Source organism: Pleurodeles waltl, chromosome 5 (assembly GCF_031143425.1).
Source record: "Pleurodeles waltl isolate 20211129_DDA chromosome 5, aPleWal1.hap1.20221129, whole genome shotgun sequence".
Classification (NCBI taxonomy): domain Eukaryota; kingdom Metazoa; phylum Chordata; class Amphibia; order Caudata; family Salamandridae; genus Pleurodeles; species Pleurodeles waltl.
This window is the reverse complement of record NC_090444.1, coordinates 1,544,197,852-1,544,219,742: the sequence shown is the minus strand read 5'-3', so window position 1 is coordinate 1,544,219,742 and position 21,891 is coordinate 1,544,197,852.

Here is a 21,891-nt window from a genome sequence, read left to right as displayed (position 1 = left end):
AGAATCAAAGTAATGAAGATTACAAGTAAGTAATCCAGCCATTCAAATGTCTTCTTCTCACCCTGGTATTGGCCAGAGAATTACTCCTCCCTTTTCAGGGAAAGACAGAGAATGGAACACCCCCACATTTGGTAGGACCCTATAGGAAAGGGTTTCTCTATATGAAAAATATTTTCCATGTAGAAAACATTTGCATTTCCACAGACTAATCTATTCCTCCTGGACTGAGCTCTCCACCACACAGAACCTATTCCATAAGGAATGGATTCCCATATTGGAAATCATGTGATTTCTGAAAACATCTGCACTGAAACATGTGCCAGGCTCAGTTTTCCATTCGGATTCCTTGAGTAGTTTGTGAATTCTAAAAAGTAGTAAATCTGCATCCGAATTTAGCATTAGATTTGAGGTTCATATTTAGTATTTTTTTTCAGAAATAGAGTCCCATAAGTCTCCGTAGCCGATCCGACCACTGCATTTCTCCACACTATGTGGTCCTAATATTCTATTGGTTTACATAAGAGGGTATCCTGTAAGCAAACAGTCAAACATATATGATAAATGGATATGCCATAGTCCTCATCAACCTGCCACAAAGGCTTCCCTTCTTTAACTTGACACAATTTAATAGCTGTTTTCAATTTGTTGCCACAAACAGTTTGCTGCTAATCAGCACTGTACAATCTTGAAGTGGATGAGTTACCAGCATCATGCCTCCTTGTTAAATCCCCAAACAAACTCACCAACCTGCCCTATCCTATATGGACATTTTGCTATTGTCTGCACTGATGTTTTATTATATTATCCGCCATCGCATGCATATATGGAGTTGGTCCTGAGTTGCATGTAGATGGCTGTTGTATCTTGGAAACTTGATACTTCCACTGCTGGGTTAGAGATTGTGTAGTGCAGCAGGCAGACAAGCAGTTGCTGGGGAGACTGGACATGAGCAGGGGTTGTTCCATATATCTTCATAAATCACCTTATGCTTCATATATACGTCTCCTGGTCTTCAGAAAATGGCAATGCGGATGGGATGAGGTAATAGAGGAATCAACTGGATTTACGAAGAAGTTCTTATTGAGGATCTGGTGTGAGACAACAACCCCTAGGTCATGCACTTTGGCCACCTTAACCATACAAAAGTGTCATTGAGGCTGCAATGGTGCTCGAGCCATCTTAATGGGTGCAGATTGTGTGAGTAAGCACACATCAAACTCACTGTGTCCCTGCCGGCTGTCTACTCAGTGCATGTCCGGTTTGTGTCCCTGCTCTTATCCTTCTTCAAAAGTAAGGAGCGGATCAGAGCTTGATAATGAGGACATGAGGGAGACTGAGCAGGGGACTTCACAGATTCCTAGGTGCACAGAGGTGACGTACATCACAACGTGACACATTGATGTATGTGTGACGTTGCATTGTTATGCTGTAGGTTGCCTTGGTAACTGCAAGCGTGTCAGCACAGTGGAAAGAATGGGTGAGGAGACGTGATGAGCTACGCTGGAGGTTGTTTATTTAAATACATGTGTCGGCACAGTGAGGAGACTAACCGGGTGAAAAACGTCTTTAGGAAATTTGACAGCGTGAGTAACAAGTCAGATTTGGGGCATGGGCATGATCGAGCCTCGGGACTAGACCAATATATTAAATTAAATAAATAAATAATAAATGCTTTGGCGATCTTGCATTTTATATTATATATCATATATATGTATATATATATATATCAAATATGGATGCCTCATCTATAGTGGCAGCTCCTATGTTTTTTCAGAACCCAGGGTCTCCAGTCATGGTATTGGAGGACTGGAAAGAATCCTTCGAAGCGTATCTCAAAGCTATGAGGGGAAACAATTCCTCCCACAAGAAAATTAGCTTTGCTAATTCATAATTTAGGCATGGAAGGAAGGAAAGTGTTAAAGATCTTGCCCAAAACCTCCCGAACAGTGTCAACAAGCCATAAAGCTGATGGGGAAAATGTATCAGACGCAGAGGAGGTGGAGAATGATGAATACCTGCAAATTATGAAGACATTCAAAGAGACTTATGGCAAGAAATGGAGGGCAGTAGTAGAATGACACACATTTTTCTCAAGATTGCAATTACCGGGGGAGAATGTGGAACAATATGTGGAACAATATGTTTCATTATTAAGGACATTAGCTGCAACATGTAAATTTAAAGATTTGCATGAAGAAATTATAAAGGGACCAATTTATAAACAGAACCAGCAGCATTAAAATTCAGGAAAATTGCTAGAATTTCAAGATCCCACTTTACAGAAAGTGATAAACGTAGCAAGAAGTATGGAGAACACATTGAGATATGTGAAGGAACTTAATGACCATACCATCCAAGAAAAAAACAAGGGAACCAAAGTGAATGTAGTACAAAGTCCAAAAGAGTGCCAGGTCTGGTAGTTCAAACAGTTGTAAATAGAGAAAAGAATGTGTGTGACCGATGCTGTACCATAAAATATACTCCTGAGGCAGATACGTGTCCTGCTCTGGAGACTAAATGTTTCAAATGGAAAAAGATTGGCCATTTCTCCAGTGTGCAAGTCAGAAAATCGGTAAAAGGGAAACGAGTTGTAAATGTGGTGTATGATATCAAAGAGGACTATACAGATGAGGAGGTAGATGAGGGCAAAATTGAAGTGTTAATCATGAAGCAAGATGTTGTAGGCGTAATCCAAGATTTGATTTGAAAATGAATGAACAAAAATCTTGTTCACCTTATACTATCCTAGATAAAACCAGATGGGAGAAGTTCGGAAAATGCAGTTTAAATTCTCCTGACATAGAGCCAGAGGGATATTGCAGAATGGAATTACCACTGTTGGACTATTTCAATAGTAGGTTTACATACAAAGACAGAGATAATAAAGGAAAATTTATGTGGTGGAAAATAGGAAAGCTCTTTTAGAGTGGAAAGATCAGAGGACGTTGCTCATTAGTCTAAACCCCAATCACCATGAACAAGTGCTGCTCACCGAAGAAACGAATAAAACTCACTATTGAATTAAATATCCCAAATTATGCAGATATAGTTTACAATGTTGGAAAAGATTTGGCCACCGTATAATGCTGAAATCTAGCATTCCAAAGATACATAAAGTGAGGAATGTTCTGCTTGCTTTGAGAGGTTCTCTCAAGGAAGAACTAGACCGACCATGTGTGGCAGGGGTGATAGAACCAATAGAATTATCACAGTGGCTTAGTCTCATTGTCTTGGTGCGCAAATCCAATGGCAAATTATGCATGTGTATTGATTTAGGATCTAAATCAACATATATGGGTGGACCGTCACTCTTTGTCGCACATAAATGAAATTATTTTGAGTACAAAGGGGGACAATTGTTTTTCTTCTATAGACCTGTCCAGCGCGTACCATCAGGTACAACTGCATCCTGAGTCAAAACACCTCATTTCGGTTATAACACCTGAGGCACCTTTTCATTTGTGGGCATGCCATTCGACTTAATGTCGAAATCCACAGGTTTTCAATGGAAGGGAATCCCAAATGTTTTAATCTTCCAGGATGAAAGTTAGTGTGGGGTGCATGCAAAGAACAACACAATGATACATTGGATAAGAGAGACTACAAGAGGCAGGGTTAACAGTTAGATTAGATAAATACAACTTTGGTGAGAAACAGATGGAGTAACAGGGACACACATTGTCCGGGAAAGGTGTCAGTCCAAAATGGAAACTGCTTGAAGCCATCGAATGAACACCTGCTCTGACGAACAAAGAAAAACTTCACTCTTTCCTCTGCTTAGCCGAGTACTACTCAAAGTTTGGCAGTAACTTTGTTGACAAAGTATTTATATTAAGGTAGTTGATGAAGAGAGGTATGCAATTTGAGTGGACGGAGGAGTGTAAAATGGCATTTGACAAAATCAATAGTGAAATCGTGAAAGCAGTGGCTTTAGCAGTGGCCTTAGAACCATATGATCCCCAATACGAAAGCACTGTTGTAGTTGATGCTGGTGCTTATGGTCTAGGAGCTGTATTCATTCAAAGGAAACACAGTCATAAAAGAGTTGTAGTATTTGCATCATGCATGCTAAAGGGAGCGGAAAGCACATACTCTGTTGTAGAGGAAGAGGCGTTAGCATGATGGTGGGGTGTAAACCACTTTAAAACATATGTATGGGGAACTACTTTTGAACCACAAACTGACTATAAGCCACCAGTGGATATATTTCCATCTAAGGCTGGAGGGAGAGCTACACCTAGGATTCCTAAATGGTTATATCGCCGACAGGAATACAATTTTGTTTTGAAATATGTTCCAGGTTTCAAAACTTTATATGCAAATTGCTTGTCACGCTTGCTGTTGCAAGACGCAAAAGAAGATGAAAGAAATTATGACAACGAGCAATGGTTGGCTGTCAGTGTGGATGAACTGTGTGGCAGAGTTATAACTGAAGGCATGTGGAAAGATGACATATTTCAGTAAATTAGGATGTGTTTATCTAATTGTACTAGTCAGAAATCTAATGTTAAGAAAGAAATGAGTGAATAGAGGGTTGTATGGGAGGAGCTATCTTGGGTCAGAATAGTGTTAAGGAGGAATGGGAGGTTAGTTGTGCCTGCTGCATTGGGAAATAGATTACTGTAACTATTACATGAGGGTCACGGAGGTATAACCAGAATGAAATGAAGAAAATGCGTTGATTTTTGGGGGCCGGCCATGGACAAGGCAATAGAGAGGTTTGTGCGACATTGTATCGCATGCATGTACAGTGATAAGCACCACAGAGTGGAGGAATTGTCCATCACACCTACTAAATTACCAGAAACACCTCGGCAGATGTTTGCAAAGGATGAGTGTGGATCACTCACCACCAAAGGAATAGAAGGGTTGTATGCAATTGCGTTAGTGGACTATTGTTCCAAATGGCCTGAGGTGGCATTTGTGAACGAAACCAAAGCTTCCAACAGCATACATTTTTGTGAAGAGATCATTAGAAGGTAGGGTTACCCTGAATATACTGTGACGAAAAATGACCACAATGTGTGGCCAGTGAACTTCAGGAATCTGTGGTGGGAATGGAATAAGTCACCAGAGGGCAGCAGTTTACAATCTTAGGGAAACCGGTCTTGTTGGGAGATTCAACAGAGTTCTAAAAGAGTGCGTGCAACTGGCCACTCAGAGTGGAGTGGACTGTAAGAAGTCAATCAAGGAAATATAGAGTTGCCGAAATACCCCTCATTCAGCCAATGAAGAAACATTATTCTCCCTACTCAAGAGGAGGCAAGCGTGCTCAAAGGTTACCCCTGGGTGGGTGATAAGAGCATAGAAAAGAAAAATACAGTGGGGGAAGGTTGAAAAGATAGTGGCAGAATATCAAAAAAGATATGCGATGAGGCACAATATTAGACTGGGTAAAACTGTGCATTGTTTTTAAAGAGCGCGATTAGGTGTGGGTGTCTCAAAAAGGAAACCCAAAAGCAGGAAGTTCTAAATGGTCCAAACCCAAGGAAGTTGAAGAAATAGCAAGAAATTGTGTGTGGTTGGACGATGGGAAAAAATTGAATATCAGGAAAGTGACTTTGTGTGATGATTTGGAGTGCACATTGTGGTTAAACAAGGGAGAAGAAGAAACATATATGAGTAATGAAACTGAAAACAAAAACAAGGTCTGTTCAAGAGGTGGAAAAAAGGAGGCCCGCTTGGCACAACAATTATATTTCTTCATGAATCATAGACCCAGATTCATGAAAAGTTTGCGCCGCCGTTGCGTGATTTGTTTTTACGCAAAAGCGGCACAAGCCTAAGGCCATATTTATATTTTGATGCTAGACCTGTCTAGCATCAAAATAACAAGTTAGCACCATTTTTTTGGGAGAGCCAACCCACCTAGTGATGTATTGCGACAATGATATGCAAGGTAGGCGTCACTTTCCAAAAAATTACGTTAGCCCTCCAGCCCCATATTTAATTCCCAATGCAAAAACAACACACAGAAAGGAAGCAGACCCAAAAAATGGCACAAAGGCTGATTTGCATCAAAGACGCCCACACACCACCACTTAAGGAAAACACACAGAAGGAGCATTGGCAAACTCCAGGACAACATGGAAATGTTATTGCTCTAGCTTGGCACACTCCGCAGACTTCAGTGATGACAATGCGTCCCTCCACCGCCAACGCAGCAACCCCAAATACCACCACGGCAGCCACAAAGGCAGTGCAGAATGCCGGAGAGGATCCTTCAACAGCGTACAACCATCCATACACTCTGGGAACAAGATGTCATCAGGAATTACTGTCTTAACCGGGAGTCAATTGTAGGTCTACTGCACCACATTGCGCCAGTCATTACTGCAAGGGTGGTAACTCCAACAAACATACCTTCCATGACCAAACTCTTTGCTGTCCTCCATATGCTGGTGTCAGGATCTTTTCTGACATCGCGGGCACAAGTGACTGGTATCTTCCAGCCATCCTTCTCGGTCTTCCTTCCAAAGGTTGCAAGGGGCCATACATAAGGTAGGGGCTGCTACCAAATGGTGTTAAAGTAATTTAGGAACTGAACAGTGTGACAAAGGGGGACATCATTGGTAAAGATGGACCTTCAGTTACTGTACAGGGTTTGTTACCAATGTTAGAGGCAAAGCCTGCACTGTATATCCATGGGCTTATGTCCTGGCATTGCCACTGGGCCCAACCCTGACACATGGTGCACTGTACCTCACTTATGGCACATGCATGTTGGCTGTGGAGTGCACTATGGTTTGCCAGACAAATGAAGCATTAATGGGTGCTGAACCACTATCCAAACATATGGCCCATTGTCAGGATCTAAGAATAAAATGGGACAATGCACCACCAAATTATTGTCTGGGTGAAATGCAGGTAGAGTGTCTTCTACTCCCTATGTACATTCTCTAGACATTTGTCATACAAATCTGCTGTCTTGACACATGCCTAAAGCAAATACGGCTATACATTTGAAGACTGATGTATGGGTTTATGGCCTAGATAGCAAAGGGTTTGCAAGTACCAACAAGGTTGACATGTGTCAGCAAGGTAACCTAGTATAGTCTGTATCACACTATCACACAGCACATAGCAATACACACCACTTATTGTCATCACGTGCCAGACCAAGAGCAAGGTACCAACAGTGACAAAATTCCCTAATATGTCTAGGTGTCCAACATGCCAATTAGGTGTGGGATGTGCAAGTATGTCCAGCAATGTCCAAACACGTCACAGACCCATTAAAAAATGAATGAGAGTAGAAGTAGACAGATATGTTGCATGGCTAATGAAAAAGCAGCTGTAAGATGATTTCACTCATTAACATCATATGCACATGGTACGAGTGACATAGGTTGTGGAATGCAGGAATAAATGCACACGCATGTTCAACGAAGAATGTGGATTGACAGCTGAGAGATACCCACAGATACTTGGAAATACAACATGGGATGTCATTCGGAGAAGACACAAGTGCTGTGGCAGGTGTAATGTCATGTGTGTGTGGTACTCATTAAATCATGCAAATCCAGGCAATGGGACAGTAACTGTAATGTAGCAAGTAGTAGAAGATGTGTACAATTACAGTTTAAAAAAGCCACATGTTACATCCTCTCCATGTATGACTGGACATGTTGCTGTAGAAGATGTACATAAAGTGTAAGCAGCCTCGAGATTGGCGGCAATGTAGGACACAAAATATTCTTGACAAGCTATATGGTAAAATGTGGAGAAGGAACACACATAGAGTGTACTGACTGTGCAACACATCAATGTCCACAAGGGATCACTCAACATCTGTACAGAGAGGAGGGCTAGGTCAGCACATAACCCATTCATGTTTGCCACTATTGTAACCTGTTAGTTGGCAATCGCATGCCAACATAACAGGAGGCAGTGACAGATAAAAACATCTGTCTCCTGGGACGTTCCCAAAATAGAAGTCACATCAGAGATACAACCCCTAACCAAGCTGCCCATGGAAATTACTAAGGACATAGAATTATGTGTGTCAGACCATGCCAAATGATGAGACATGTCCTACATGTGCAAGTAGCCAGCCCTCAGTACATAACAGGGGAAAGGCTGACATCAAGTACCCCAGAGGAAAAATTATATACCAGTCCATTTGATCACAATTGTGCATGTGTCTGTCTGCAGGGCATTGCACATTGCTCTGCTGAACAGCAATCATAAAGAGGCTAGATCCCTGCCCAAAACACCCTAACACCACTGTTCACGCTATATAGATTATAGACATTGTCAGGGGCCTGATGCATGTGCACAGTGGACTGAGTAGTCTGGAGCTCCGTAAACCTGCATCTTCACATGCAACCATGGGTCTGTGTTGGTATAAAAACTCCCACAGTTGTGGTGAAGAGTAGGCTGCCCTCTTTGCCAGACTGCAACACCGCTATACAGTGGTATGCCATTGTATGTGATAGTCCTAACAAACATGATGTGATCGGTTGTGAGTACCTAGTTGGTGGCATGCACACATATGCCAGATATCTCTGCACACATCTACCTCTTAAATGGCACAGGCCTGGTAATGTATATTGGAGTCTGAACAAAAGGCAACTTACCACAAATGTAAGTGCATATGTATCACAAGATCATAAACAGAAACAAAATTACCTTCATATGTGTTCTGACATACGGAAACTTAGGTGGCACTGATATGACTACACAGGCATTTGTCAAAGTCCAACATGTGTCCATGCAGGAAGTTAGATATGTGAGGTTTTCATATCCCATGAACCCACCGCTGTGGTCATATATTGCTGAAATGACACTACACATATCTTTATGCACACATGGCACATAGCAGCCTTCATTGACACATGTGTGTACACCATCTCCTGCAACTAAGATTCATGGGGAACTACATGTCAGTCACGTGTGTAGCAAAGCATCACGGAGGCTAAACCAACAACACATCACAGAGTGGACAAACATGCACACACATTGCCAGGGGTAACGTGATTTCAACCCAGCCATAGTCCACTGCATCCTCTGACTACAATTTGTCATAGCTGTCACATGTTTTACCATGTATTAGACATAGCTGATCATATCTATTGTGTTGTTGGTATGAATACATTTGTATATCAGACATTACAATGTGGTACACCCACAAATATGTGTTCGAACTGATATGTAAACTCATAGTACACATGTGGAAACAGTCTTGCTACACATGCACATATGCACAGGGTATCAGTCATTGCATGCATCATACAGATAAACATATGGGTAAAATATACCAATGTCACCATCAAGATATGAACGGACATGCACACACATATAGCCATATCATACTGACAACATAATTGCATAGCCGTTGTGACATGGCATGTGAATCTGGATGCACTGTAAGACTCTCTAAATAATTTCCACGCTTTCTCATCATGTGTCAGCATTTTTTTATGCAAACAGCTAAATTCCATACTCCCAAACTTTCTTCAGGCTGGTCTTGCGGTGTGTGTCTGACTTCCTTCGAGGTGCCTGACTTCCAGGAGACCCCACTTCCGGTTCCGGGGGACGCACCTGAAGCAGCGCCAAGGACACTGTGGCGGCCAAGCGGCGCCAAGCGGCTCTAACCTTTTACCTACCTCCTACCTACCTCCGAAGTGCAGCCTGCCACTGCCGTCACTGCACCGGGAGGACAACAGGAGTAGGAGCGGCAACAGCGACCCCTCTGCGGACCCCCGCGTAAGCGGCCTGATCGCGGGTGCGGCTTGCAGGGGGTATGGGGGGCAGCGTGATCCGAGGGAAAGGCAAAGAAAGGCGAGGGGGACACCCCCCCATGGACTACGGGCACAAGGAAGCTTGCCCACTACCCCGGGTGTGGCCAGAGGTGACCATCCGCTATCCCCCAGCAAGAGGCAGATGAGCAGCAGGCGGAGGGCTAGGGGAGAGAAAGACGGGGGAAGAACTGGTTTCTTCCACCAGGTTGCACAGCACTCTCCAACCCCTTCTGCCCATGTGGCAGACCGTTGGCCCTCAAACCTCCTCCCGCCCCCTCTAGCCCCTGCCTGCTGGTTTTGTCTGATTGACTTTGCCCACAGGACCAGGCAGCCCTGGACAGGAGCAGTAAGCAGTAAGGAGTGGCAGCAAGGACTGGCAACTAGGGGCCGCGCCGCCCTGTGGCCCCCCCAGACCCCAGTCCCCCAAAGGCACCAAGACCCCTAGGAGGGTTAGCTTCAGTATACCCTCACATTCAGCGCATGGCAAGGCAAGGCACGGCAAGGCATCTTCTCAAGAGAAAGGTACCTACTAACGTTTAAAAAAAAAAAGAGGCTCAGTAAGTGTAGGAAAGTACCATCTTGCCTGGCATGTTACCCCCATTTTTCACTGTATATATGTTGTTTTAGTTGTATGTGTCACTGGGACCCTGTCAGCCAGGGCCCCAGTGCTCATAAGTGTGCCTGAATGTGTTAACTGTGTAGTGACTAACTGTCTCACTGAGGCTCTGCTAATCAGAACCTCAGTGGTTATTCTCTCTCATTTCTTTCAAATTGTCACTAACAGGCTAGTGACTAATTTTACCAATTTACATTGGCTTACTGGAACACCCTTATAATCCCCTAGTATATGGTACTGAGGTACCCAGGTATTGGGGTTCCAGGAGATCCCTATGGGCTGCAGCATTTCTTTTGCCACCCATAGGGAGCTCTGACAATTCTTACACAGGCCTGCCACTGCAGCCTGAGTGAAATAACGTCCACGTTATTTCACAGCCATTTTACACTGCACTTAAGTAACTTATAAGTCACCTATATGTCTAACCTTTACCTGGTAAAGGTTAGGTGCAAAGTTACTTAGTGTGAGGGCACCCTGGCACTAGCCAAGGTGCCCCCACATTGTTCAGGGCCAATTCCCCGGACTTTGTGAGTGCGGGGACACCATTACACGCGTGCACTACATATAGGTCACTACCTATATGTAGCTTCACAATGGAAACTCTGAATATGGCCATGTAACATGTCTATGATCATGGAATTGCCCCCTCTATGCCATCCTGGCATAGTTGGCACAATCCCATGATCCCAGTGGTCTGTAGCACAGACCCTGGTACTGCCAAACTGCCTTTTCAGGGGTTTCACTGCAGTTGCTGCTGCTGCCAACCCCTCAGACAGGTTTCTGCCCTCCTGGGGTCCAGCCAGGCTTGTCCCAGGATGGCAGAACAAAGGACTTCCTCTGAGAGAGGGTGTTACACCCTCTCCCTTTGGAAAATGGTGTGAAGGCAGGGGAGGAGTAGTCTCCCCCAGCCTCTGGAAATGCTTTCATGGGCACATTTGGTGCCCATTTCTGCATAAGCCAGTCTACACCGGTTCAGGGACCCTTTAGCCCTGCTCTGGCGCAAAACTGGACAAAGGAAAGGGGAGTGACCACTCCCCTGACCTGCACCTCCCCTGGGAGGTGTCCAGAGCTCCTCCAGTGTGCTCCAGACCTCTGCCATCTTGGAAACAGAGGTGCTGCTGGCGCACTGGACTGCTCTGAGTGGCCAGTGCCATCAGGTGACGTCAGAGACTCCTTCTGATAGGCTCCTTCAGGTGTTGCTAGCCTATCCTCTCTCCTAGGTAGCCAAACCCTCTTTTATGGCTATTTAGGGTCTCTGTCTCTTGGGATTCTTTAGATAACGAATGCAAGAGCTCATCCGAGTTCCTCTGCATCTCTCTCTTCACCTTCTGCCAAGGAATCGACTGCTGACCACGCTGGAAGCCTGCAAAACTGCAACAAAGTAGCAAAGACGACTACTGCGACCTTGTAACGCTGATCCTGCTGCCTTCTCGACTGTTTTCCTGGTGGTGCATGCTGTGGGGGTAGTCTGCCTCCTCTCTGCACTAGAAGCTCCGAAGAAATCTCCCGTGGGTTGACGGAATCGTCCCCCTGCAACCGCAGGCACCAAAGAACTGCATCACCGGTCCCCTGGGTCTCCTCTCAGCACGACGAGCGAGGTCCCTTGAATCCAGCAACTCTGTCCAAGTGACTCCCACAGTCCAGTGACTCTTCAGTCCAAGTTTGGTGGAGGTAAGTCCTTGCCTCCCCACGCCAGACTGCATTGCTGGGAACCGCGACTTTTGCAGCTACTCCGGCCTCCGTGCACTTCCGGCGGAAATCCTTTGTGCACAGTCCAGCCTGGGTCCACGGCACTCTAACCTGCATTGTACGACCTCCTAAGTTGTTCTCCGGCACCGTGGGACTCCTTTGTGCGACTTTGGGTGAGCACCGTTTCATGCATCCTTGTAGTGCCTGTTTCTGGCACTTCTCCGGGTGCTGCCTGCTGCTGAGAGGGCTCCTTGTCTTGCTCGACGCCCCCTCTGTCTCCCGACGCAATTAGCGACATCCTGGTCCCTCCTGGGCCACAGCAGCATCCAAAAACACTAACCGCACAATTTGCAGCTAGCAAGGGTTGTTGGCGGTCTTTCGGCGGGAAAACACTTCTGCACGACTCTCCATGGCGTGAGGAATCTGTCCTCCAAAGGGGAAGTCTCTAGCCCTTGTCGTTCCTGCAGAAACCTAAGCTTCTACTGTCCAGAAGCAGCTTCCTTGCACCCACAGCTGGCATTTCCTGGGCATCTGCCCATCTCCGACTTCCTTGTGTCTTTTGGACTTGGTCCCCTTGTTCCACAGGTACCCTCGACTGGAAATCCATTGTTGTTGCATTGCTGGTTTGTGTCTTTCCTGCAGAATTCCCCTATCATGACTTCTATGTCCTTTGGGGAACTTTAGTGCACTTTGCACTCACTTTTCAGGGTCTTGGGGTGGGCTATTTTTCTAACCCTTACTATTTTCTAATAGTCCCAGCGACCCTCTATAAGGTCACATAGGTTTGGGGTCCATTCGTGGTTCGCATTCCACTTTTGGAGTATATGGTTTGTGTTGCCCCTATCCCTATGTGTCCCCATTGCATCCTATCGTAACTATACATTGTTTGCACTGTTTTCTAAGACTATACTGCATATTTTTGGTATTGTGTACATATATCTTGTGTATATTTGCTATCCTCATACTGAGGGTACTCACTGAGATACTTTTGGCATATTGTCATAAAAATAAAGTACCTTTATTTTTAGTATATCTGTGTATTGTGTTTTCTTATGATATTGTGCATATGACACTAGTGGTACTGTAGGAGCTTCACTCGTCTCCTAGTTCAGCCTAAGCTGCTCTGCTAAGCTACCATTATCTATCAGCCTATGCTGCTAGACACCCTATACACTAATAAGGGATAACTGGGCCTGGTGCAAGGTGCAAGTACCCCTTGGTACTCACTACAAGCCAGTCCAGCCTCCTACATTGGTTGTGCAGAGGTGGGATAAGTGCTTTGAGACTACTTACCACTCTTGTCATTGTACTTTTCATAAGAGAAAAATATACAAAACAAGTTCAGTGTGTGTACACATAACTAAAAAGTTTTGCATGTCCTCTTTTCACTCTTTTCTAAGTGCTGAAAAGTACTTCTAAACTTTCTAAAAGTTCTAAAAAGTTTTTAAAGTTTTTTTTCTCTGTCTTTCTAAAAGCTCTGACAAACGTTTTATCCTTTTTCTATCACTTTAACTATTTCTAAAATGTCTGGCACAGGCCAAAATGTTGATCTGTCCAAACTTGCATATGACCACCTTAGCTGGAAAGGAGCAAGGAGTCTCTGTGTAGAAAGAGGTTTGAGTGTAGGGAAGAATCCTTCCTTGGAATTATTGCTTAACATGCTTAGAGAACAAGATAAGGCCAAAAGGGCCCCATCTGTTGAAAAAGTAGCTAATGGTTCCCAATCTGATCCAGGGACACCCCTAGGAAAAGATTCAGGAAAGAAACTTCAGAGCCTGCCCATTACTAGACAGTCTAGCATAGTTGGTACTGATGTTGAGTCACACCATACAGATAGTGTTGTCTCACATCATAGCAAGAGCATTCATTCTCATCACAGTAGAAGTGATGTTTCTGTTAACCAAGCTGTTAGGGTGCCTTCTGTAAGGGATAGGTCTCCTTCTGTCCATTCTCATCATACTTCTGTTTCAAGACATGTCCCTCCCACCCACCCTGATGGCAGATTGTTAGAAAGGGAGCTCAATAGATTGAGAGTGGAACAAACCAGACAGAAGCTCAAGAAGCAACAGCTGGATTTGGATAGACAGACTTTAGAAGTAGAGAAGGAAAGACAGAAGTTGGGTTTAGAAACCCATGGTGGCAGCAGCAGTATTCCCCATAGTCATTCTGCAAAAGAGCATGATTCCAGGAATCTGCACAAGATAGTTCCCCCTTATAAGGAGGGGGATGACATTAACAAGTGGTTTGCTGCACTTGAGAGGGCCTGTGCTGTACAGGATGTCCCTCAAAGGCAGTGGGCTGCTATCCTATGGCTATCATTTAGTGGAAAAGTTAGGGATAGGCTCCTTATTGTGAAAGAAAGTGAAGCCAATGATTACAAAGTTCTTAAGAATGCACTCCTGGATGGTTATGGCTTAACCACTGAACAATACAGGATAAAGTTCAGAGAGACCAAAAAGGAGTCTTCACAAGACTGGGTTGATTTCATTGACCATTCAGTGAAGGCCTTGGAGGGGTGGTTACATGGCAGTAAAGTTACTGATTATGACAGCCTGTATAACTTGATCCTGAGAGAGCATATTCTTAATAATTGTGTGTCTGATTTGTTGCACCAGTACTTGGTGGACTCTGATCTGACCTCTCCCCAAGAATTGGGAAAGAAGGCAGACAAATGGGTCAGAACAAGGGTGGACAGAAACATTCATACAGGGGGTGACAAAGATGGCAACAAGAAGAAGGATGGTAAGTCTTCTCACAAGGGTGGGGACAACTCTAAAAATGAGTCTTCATCAGGCCCACAAAAACACTCTGGTGGGGGTGGTGGGCCCAAATCCTCTTCTAATCAAAACAAAGAAAAGAAACCATGGTGCTATTTATGTAAAATAAAAGGCCATTTGACAACAGATCCCAGTTGTCCAAAGAAAAGCACCAAGCCTCCTACCACTACAACCCGTACTGCTACACCTAGTGTCCCTACTAATAGCAGTGGTGGTGGGAGCAAACCTACTAATAGCCAATCCAAGGGAGTAGCTGGGCTCACTTTTGGTAACTTAGTTGGGGTTGGTTTTGTTAGGGAGACCACAGAGGCTGTATTAGTCTCTGAGGGGGCTATTGATTTAGCCACCTTAGTTGCTTGTCCCCTTAATATGGATAAGTACAAGCAGCTACCCCTAATAAATGGTGTTGAGGTTCAGGCCTACAGGGACACTGGTGCCAGTGTGACTATGGTCATAGAGAAACTGGTCCACCCTGAACAACACCTACTTGGTCACCAGTACCAAGTAACCGATGCTCACAACAACACACTTAGCCACCCCATGGCTGTTGTAAATCTCAACTGGGGGGGGGGTTACTGGTCCAAAGAAAGTTGTGGTAGCCACAGATTTACCTGTCAACTGTCTACTAGGAAATGATTTGGAGACATCAGCTTGGTCAGATGTGGAGTTGGAGGCCAATGCAGCAATGCTGGGCATCCCAGGGCATATTTTTGCTTTAACAAGGGCTCAGGCCAAAAAGCAAAAAGGACAGGATGACTTGGATCCTGGAACAATGGACCAAGTGCTCCCTAAAGCTAGGGCTAGTAGAAGTAAAGCACTTCCTACTATCCCTCCCTCTACAGTGGATTCTACTTCTGAGGAAGAAGAATTTCCACCCTGTGCAGAACCTACACCAGAGGAGCTGGAAGCAGACACTGCTGAGCTTTTGGGTGAAGGGGGGCCTGCCAGGGAGGAGCTGAGTGTGGCACAGCAAACCTGTCCCACACTAGAGGGTCTAAGACAGCAAGCTGTCAAACAGGCTAATGGGGATGTCAGTGACTCTCACAGAGTTTACTGGGATGACAACCTCTTGTACACTGAAGCAAGGGATCCTAAACCTGGAACTGCCAGGAGGTTAGTGATTCCTCAGGAGTACAGAAAGTTCCTCCTAACTCTAGCCCACGACATTCCCCTACTGGACATCTAGGACAAATGAAAACTTGGGACAGGCTTGTTCCCTTGTTTCATTGGCCTAGAATGTCTGAGGACACAAAAGAGTTTTGTAAGTCCTGTGAAACCTGTCAAGCCAGTGGCAAGACAGGTGGCACACCAAAGGCACCCCTTATTCCACTGCCTGTGGTTGGGGTTCCCTTTGAAAGGGTAGGGGTTGACATAGTTGGCCCCCTTGACCCTCCTACTGCTTCAGGCAATAGGTTTATCTTTGTGGTAGTGGACCATGCCACAAGATATCCTGAAGCTATTTCTTTAAGGACCACTACAGCACCTGCAGTGGCAAAGGCCCTCCTGGGAATATTTTCCAGGGTGGGCTTCCCAAAGGAAGTAGTATCAGACAGGGGAAGCAATTTCATGTCTGCATACTTAAAGGCCATGTGGAAAGAGTGTTGTGACTTACAAGTTCACTACACCCTATCATCCACAAACAAATGGACTGGTGGAGAGATTTAACAAAACTCTCAAAGGCATGATTATGGGTCGCCCTGAAAAACTCCGCAGGAGATGGGATATCCTGTTACCATGCCTCCTTTTTGCCTACAGGGAGGTACCCCAGAAAGGAGTGGGCTTCAGCCCCTTTGAACCCCTCTTTGGACACCCTGTTAGGGGTCCACTAACCCTTGTCAAGGAGGGTTGGGAACAACCTTTAAAAGCTCCAAAACAAGATATTGTGGATTATGTACTTGGCCTCAGATCAAGGATGGCTGAGTATATGAAAAAGGCCAGTAAAAACCTTCAGGCCAGCCAAGAGCTCCAGAAGCAATGGCATGACCAGAAGGCTGTTTTAGTTCAGTACCAACCAGGGCAGAAAGTATGGGTCTTGGAGCCTGTGGCCCCAAGAGCACTCCAAGATAAATGGAGTGGACCCCACACAATTGTTGAGAAAAAGGGTGAAGTCACCTATTTAGTTGACTTAGGCACTGCCAGGAGTCCCCTTAGGGTGCTCCATTTCAATCGCCTGAAACCCTACTATGACAGGGCTGATCTCACCCTGCTCATGGCAACTGATGAGGGACAGGAAGAAGACAGTGATCCTCTACCTGATCTCTTCTCTTCCACAGAACAAGATGCTCTAGTGGAAGGTGTAGTTTTGGCTGATTGTCTTACTGCTGAGCAGAAAGACCATTGCATAAATCTCCTGGGTCAGTTTTCTGAACTCTTCTCTACTGTGCCAGGTACCACTTCTTGGTGTGAGCACACTATAGATACTGGAGACAGCCTGCCTGTCAAAAATAAAATCTATAGGCAGCCTGACCATGTCAGGGACTGCATAAAGCAAGAGGTGCAGAAAATGTTAGAACTGGGAGTGGTTGAGCACTCTGAAAGTCCATGGGCTTCTCCTGTGGTACTTGTACCAAAACCTCATTCCAAAGATGGAAAGAAAGAAATGCGGTTTTGTGTTGACTACAGAGGTCTCAACCAGGTAACCAAAACTGATGCTCACCCTATACCCAGGGCAGATGAGCTCATAGATACACTGGCATCTGCCAAGTAACTAAGCACTTTTGATTTGACTGCAGGGTATTGGCAGATCAAATTATCAGAAGATGCTAAACCTAAAACTGCATTTTCAACCATTGGAGGCCATTACCAATTCACAGTAATGCCTTTTGGATTGAAAAATGCACCTGCCACTTTTCAGAGGTTGGTGAACACAGTCCTGCAAGGGCTGGAAGCTTTTAGTGCAGCATATCTGGACGATATAGCTGTCTTTAGCTCCAGTTGGGATGATCGCCTGGTCCACCTATGGAAAGTTTTAGAGGCCCTGCAAAAGGCAGGCCTCACTATCAAGGCTTCAAAGTGCCAGATAGGGCAGGGGAAGGTGGTTTATCTGGGACACCTTGTTGGTGGGGAACAGATTGCACCACTACAGGGGAAAATCCAAACTATTATAGATTGGGTTCCCCCTACTACTCAGACTCAGGTGAGAGCCTTCCTAGGCCTAACTGGGTATTACAGGAGGTTCATTAAGAACTATGGCTCCATTGCAGCCCCTCTTAATGACCTCACATCCAAGAAAATGCCTAAAAAGGTATTATGGACAGCAAACTGTCAGAAAGCTTTTGAGGAGCTGAAGCAGGCCAATTGCTCTGCAGCTGTCCTGAAAAGCCCTTGTTACTCTAAAAAAGTCTATGTCCAAACTGATGCATGTGAATTAGGAGTAGGGGCAGTCCTATCACAACTTAATTCTGAGGGCCAGGATCAACATGTTGCTTTTATTAGTAGAAGGTTGACCCCTAGAGAAAAGCGTTGGTCTGCCATTGAGAGGGAGGCCTTTGCTGTGGTCTGGGCACTGAAGAAGTTGAGGCCATACCTGTTTGGCACTCACTTCATTGTTCAGACAGACCACAAACCTCTACTTTGGCTAAAACAAATGAAAGGTGAAAATCCTAAATTGTTGAGATGGTCCATATCCCTACAGGGAATGGACTATACAGTGGAACATAGACTTGGGAGTAGCCACTCCAATGCAGATGGACTCTACAGATATTTCCACTTAGACAATGAAGTCTCATCAGGTCATGACTAGTCTTATTGTCCTTCGTTTGGGGGGGGTTGTGTAGGAAAGTACCATCTTGTCTGGCATGTTACCCCCATTTTTCACTGTATATATGTTGTTTTAGTTGTATGTGTCACTGGGACCCTGTCAGCCAGGGCCCCAGTGCTCATAAGTGTGCCTGAATGTGTTACCTGTGTAGTGACTAACTGTCTCACTGAGGCTCTGCTAATCCGAATCTCAGTGGTTATGCTCTCTCATTTCTTTCAAATTGTCACTAACAGGCTAGTGACCAATTTTACCAATTTACATTGGCTTACTGGAAAACCCTTATAATCCCCTAGTATATGGTACTGAGGTAACCAGGATATTGGGGTTCCAGGAGATCCCTATGGGCTGCAGCATTTCTTTTGCCACCCATAGGGAGCTCTGACAATTCTTACACAGGCCTGCCACTGCAGCCTGAGTGAAATAACGTCCACGTTATTTCACAGCCATTTTACACTGCACTTAAGTAACTTATAAGTCACCTATATGTCTAACCTTTACCTGGTAAAGGTTAGGTGCAAAGTTACTTAGAGTGAGGGCACCCTGGCACTAGCCAAGGTGCCCCCACATTGTTCAGGGCCAATTCCCCAGACTTTGTGAGTGCGGGGACACCATTACAGGTGTGCACTACATATAGGTCACTACCTATATGAAGATTCACAATGGAAACTCTGAATATGGCCATGTAACATGTCTATGATCATGGAATTGCCCCCTCTATGCCATCCTGGCATAGTTGGCACAATCCCATGATCCCAGTGGTCTGTAGCACAGACCCTGGTACTGCCAAACTGCCTTTTCAGGGGTTTCACTGCAGCTGCTGCTGCTGCCAACCCCTCAGACAGGTTTCTGCCCTCCTGGGGTCCAGCCAGGCTTGTCCCAGGATGGCAGAACAAAGGACTTCCTCTGAGAGAGGGTGTTACACCCTCTCCCTTTGGAAAATGGTGTGAAGGCAGGGGAGGAGTAGCCTCCCCCAGCCTCTGGAAATGCTTTCATGGGCACATTTGGTGCCCATTTCTGCATAAGCCAGTCTACACCGGTTCAGGGACCCCTTAGCCCTGCTCTGGCGCAAAACTGGACAAAGGAAAGGGGAGTGACCACTCCCTTGACCTGCACCTCCCCTGGGAGGTGTCCAGAGCTCCTCCAGTGTGTTCCAGACCTCTGCCATCTTGGAAACAGAGGTGCTGCTGGCACACTGGACTGCTCTGAGTGGCCAGTGCCATCAGGTGACGTCAGAGACTCCTTCTGATAGGCTCCTTCAGGTGTTGCTAGCCTATCCTCTCTCCTAGGTAGCCAAACCCTCTTTTCTGGCTATTTAGGGTCTCTGTCTCTTGGGATTCTTTAGATAACGAATGCAAGAGCTCATCCGAGTTCCTCTGCATCTCTCTCTTCACCTTCTGCCAAGGAATCGACTGCTGACCGTGCTGGAAGCCTGCAAAACTACAACAAAGTAGCAAAGACGACTAGTGCGACCTTGTAACGCTGATCCTGCCGCCTTCTCGACTGTTTTCCTGGTGGTGCATGCTGTGGGGGTAGTCTGCCTCCTCTCTGCACTAGAAGCTCCGAAGAAATCTCCCGTGGGTCGACGGAATCGTCCCCCTGCAACCGCAGGCACCATAGAACTGCATCACCAGTCCTCTGGGTCTCCTCTCAGCATGACGAGCGAGGTCCCTTGAATCCAGCAACTCTGTCCAAGTGACTCCCACAGTCCAGTGACTCTTCAGTCCAAGTTTGGTGGAGGTAAGTCCTTGCCTCCCCACGCCAGACTGCATTGCTGGGAACCGCGACTTTTGCAGCTACTCCGGCCTCCGTGCACTTCCGGCGGAAATCCTTTGTGCACAGTCCAGCCTGGGTCCACGGCACTCTAACCTGCATTGCACGACCTCCTAAGTTGTTCTCCAGCGAAGTGGGACTCCTTTGTGCGACTTCGGGTGAGCACCATTTCACACATCCTTGTAGTGCCTGTTTCTGGCACTTCTCCGGGTGCTGCCTGCTGCTGAGAGTGCTCCTTGTCTTGCTCGACGCCTCCTCTGTCCCCTGACGCAATTGGCGACATCCTGGTCCCTCCTGGGCCACAGCAGCATCCAAAAACACTAACCACACAATTTGCAGCTAGCAAGGCTTGTTGGCGATCTTTCGGCGGGAAAACACTTCTGCACGACTCTCCACGGCGTGAGAGATCAGTCCTCCAAACGGGAAGTCTCTAGCCCTTGTCGTTTCTGCAGAAACCTAAGCTTCTACTGTCCAGAAGCAGCTTCCTTGCACCCACAGCTGGCATTTCCTGGGCATCTGCCCATCTCCGACTTGCTTGTGACTTTTGGACTTGGTCCCCTTGTTCCACAGGTACCCTCAACTGGAAATCCATCGTTGTTGCATTGCTGGTTTGTGTCTTTCCTGCAGAATTCCCCTATCACGACTTCTATGTCCTTTGGGGAACTTTAGTGCACTTTGCACTCACTTTTCAGGGTCTTGGGGTGGGCTATTTTTCTAACCCTTACTATTTTCTAATAGTCCCAGCGACCCTCTACAAGGTCACATAGGTTTGGGGTCCATTCGTGGTTCGCATTCCACTTTTGGAGTATATGGTTTGTGTTGCCCCTATCCCTATGTGTCCCCATTGCATCCTATTGTAACTATACATTGTTTGCACTGTTTTCTAAGACTATACTGCATATTTTTGGTATTGTGTACATATATCTTGTGTATATTTGCTATCCTCATTCTAAGGGTACTCACTGAGATACTTTTGGCATATTGTCATAAAAATAAAGTACCTTTATTTTTAGTATATCTGTGTATTGTGTTTTCTTATGATATTGTGCATATGACACTAGTGGTACTGTAGGAGCTTCACTCGTCTCCTAGTTCAGCCTAAACTGCTCTGCTAAGCTACCATTATCTATCAGCCTATGCTGCTAGACACCCTATACACTAATAAGGGATAACTGGGCCTGGTGCAAGGTGCAAGTACCCCTTGGTACTCACTACAAGCCAGTCCAGCCTCCTACAGTAAGCGACCCCGCTGCCTCACCAACAGCCCGCCCATATTTACCCGGCTCTAAGGCAACAAGACTGAGATCAGGTAAAGCACGAGGAAATATCATCAATCATCCTCCGAAACAAGGAAAGAGAAAATGGAAAAGAGACCTGGCTCTGGACGAAGCAACCCCAAAAAGGAGAGCAAGTAGCGAACTGGATCACCCTCTCCCACGTAGAAGGCAGAACTTAACAAGCGGCATAAGCGGCACAAGCGAGGGGCTGACAAAAACTCCAGCATGGAAGAAATGATATGGGGAGAGCCTGGCTTTT